The 3,188-nt window shown below is 41.2% G+C and overlaps 1 non-coding gene across 1 annotated transcript; it reads right to left on the minus strand.

Moving 5' to 3' along the window:
- Window positions 1–2,699: 2,699 nt before the first annotated feature.
- On the minus strand, window positions 2,700–2,805 carry LOC131154672 (small nucleolar RNA R71). Its single transcript, XR_009136588.1, has one exon. It is a non-coding gene; the product is annotated as a small nucleolar RNA R71 (small nucleolar RNA).
- Window positions 2,806–3,188: the final 383 nt, after the last annotated feature.

Raw genomic sequence — 3,188 nt, forward strand, 5'->3', positions numbered from 1 at the left:
TGACCCCGCCGAGCACTTTCTATCATCCACAGTTGGTGCGGGAGTTCTACAACCATTTGTAACATGATCCCTCCACTAGAATTTGGACCATTGAGGTGAAGGGGATCAATTTTGAGTTGATGGTTGAGGTCATCGATAAAGCATAGCCGAATAACCAAGTTGATGACATTCCCTGGCAGCCTCTCGAATCCATCAACATGCATCACATAGTTAGCCAGATGTTTCATGGCTCGTACTCAAACGACATTGGTTATCAGAGGGGGACATGCACGATCTAAAACCAACTGCTTGATTATTTTCTGTTGCTTGACCTCATTCTGCAGTGCAACATTTGTGCTTTTAGGCACCATTTAGAGACACGGGGCATCCAACTCTAGGTTTTGTATGTGGTACATTGATATTGATGAGTCCATAAAATGCATGATTTTAGACCCTCATTTACCTTTTTTTATCCTTGTCTTATTATATAATTACTTAGAATTATCATTGTTCAGAGCTATGTAAGGCTTGTTCATTTTTTTAGGAAAAACAGGTTAAAACCAAGGAATTAGGCATACAAGAAGCTAAAAGAGAATTCAGGGACATGCAAAGCTCAAATCAGATGCTTAGCCAAACTCCTAAAGCTCTAGATCATCAATGGAAATGAAGACTTTACGCGACCAAGGGGTGCGACTAGCAATCCATGGGGCGACCAAGTTCTCACTAGCAGAATCCAAGGTTCGGACTGATGAAGAATTGCTGCAAGGGTCGACCAAGCCCTCAACCAAGTGATTCTTAAGGGCAACCAAGTCTAGATACCAAGGTAGGACTAAGATGAGAAATACCGAAAGCCTCGACGATGTGCTCGACTAGAGAAGCCATGAGGTGCGACTATGTAGAATTCCTGAGATTCCCTGAAGTTCAAGATCCTACAAGCCTCAACCATCAACTCAACTAACAATACCACATGGCATGACTAAGTTGACAATGCCGAAGATTCAAGTCGTTGCTTTCCTAGTAGAATTGACTAGGGCGCGCACAAGGAAGACATGGGTGTGACTTGGTCGACAGCGATGATCTTCTACGCGAGTTATGCTGCAAACTTTCATAAACTATGAAACAAACTTTCTAAAACCTAGAGCCTATTAGTAATCACTACAAACATGAGCTAAGGGTTCCTTTTTGGCCTCTCTTAGGTTAGTGAGAGACCTAAGACGTCCCTGAGAGCCAAATTAGAGTAGGAGTAGAGTAGATTTCAATTCCCGTTTCTATGTGTGCACAAAGTGTCCAATGGCCTGTGACAACCGGCGACGTTTGTGTAATCTCCATGTACATTACATGATCATTCTTTTGTTCATTTTGGTGTTGGTGACAGATGTACTGAATACAAAGAATCAATCTTTTACTTGCTTTCTCATTACCGCTTTCTTTTACAAGCTTTCCTTTACCGCTTTTGATTTATTCCTTTGATGAATGATGAAGGTTGTAGTGAGGAATAACACTACTATTGTTTCAATCAGGATAAGTAGTTGGCTGTGGATATGCGTAGGTGTTAGTGATCGTTGATATTGGGTTTACTCTGGTTCTCGACCGTGCTCCAGACGGTTGGTGCACCCTTACTACCCTGTGCCCTCGAATGGCCCTTTCTTGCTTTGACGTGAGACGACTCAGGTTAGTACTCTTATGTATTTCTGGTTGAATGTGGTCAAAGGCAAGAAGTCCAGCACCTGATTCATAATCTCAACACTACTCTGTACAAGTAGGGTAATATAGTTTTTACTTGCTTTCCAGTAGTTGATTAGATTTCACCCACTTCAAATATCATCTTTTTATATTTCTTTTTATACAAGGCATTAATAAACTAATTGAGAAAAGGTTTACAACTGCAAGGTTTAGTCCCTGTGGATCGATACCTAACTTCCCCACTTTCTTCTGAACTTGGGAATAGTTAGGTTTTACAAATATTATTTTTGGTAGTTAAGGACCAAAGCCTTGGCGAGCCTACCAAATTTTGATGCCATTGCTAGGGACTAGGTTATAGTTGTTAGCCAATTTCTCTCTTAGGATATTTTTGCTTTGTCTAAATATATTTTTGCTTTTATATTTTATTTGTTACATATTGAAGTTTGAATCTCTGTGCTTAAAGTGTGCATGTTTGGTCTGTGTTTCTTGGAACCTGAGATAGTTCCCATAGATCCTAAGATTGAAAAATCCCATAGGTCCCTTAGGAAACCTATCTCTAATCCAGAGAAAGTTGAGTCATCTGAACTGAAAGCCATGACCAAAAATAACCCACTAGTTCTCGCAAAACAAATCTCGGAACCTTTGAACTCCCTGCCTACCTGTGGTAGGAGATCAACCCCTTCGGCCTCTTAGGGACTATGTGCCTAATGCATACACCTCACCATCTTGCATCCAGTTTTTAAATGTTCAGGTAGCACAATTCAAGATTAAGACTTCGATCATCTCGATGTTTCCCACCTTTAATGGGAACTCCACTAAAAATCCTAATCAACATTAGGATGAGTTCTTGGAGATCTGCTTGACCATCCATATACCTAATTTTAGTGATGATGCTCTTCACCTTAGGCTTTTTCCATTCTCTCTGAAGGATAAGGCTAAATATTAGCTGACATCCTTAGAGCCGAACTCGGTAATCAACTAGGCCACCATGCAACATGAATTCTTGAAAAAGTACTTCCTAATTGGGAAAACTAAACAGTTGCGAAGGGCAATCACAAGTTTAACGCAGATGGATGGTGAAATTTTCTTTGAGACCTGGGAGTATTTCAGGGACATACTTTGTAAGTTTCCACATTATCAGATGCCCAAGTGGCAATTAGTATAAACGTTTTACGAAGGGTTAGCCGAGAGAGAGGTCCATGATTGATGCCTCGTGCAGTGGCACTTTCCTCAAAAAGCATGAGAATGAGGCATGGGTTCTCTTCGAGAACCTAGCTGAGAATTCTCAGTAGCACATGGTCGTTTATAGACCCCCAACCCATCCACGCCCACACCTATGGGTGTTTACGAGTTAGCTTCAAGCCATGACTTAGCACCTACCCTGCACATTATTTCCCAAAAGCTTGATCAGTTCCTGTCTTTAAGATAGCAACTGTAGTCAATGACCTATGCAGGGGTGTGTACGATTTGTTTTGACCATTCACATACATGCTACATTTGCCCATATGCACCTCACTAGCCTGACC

The sequence above is a fragment of the Malania oleifera genome, chromosome 4, assembly GCF_029873635.1.
Source record: "Malania oleifera isolate guangnan ecotype guangnan chromosome 4, ASM2987363v1, whole genome shotgun sequence".
Classification (NCBI taxonomy): domain Eukaryota; kingdom Viridiplantae; phylum Streptophyta; class Magnoliopsida; order Santalales; family Ximeniaceae; genus Malania; species Malania oleifera.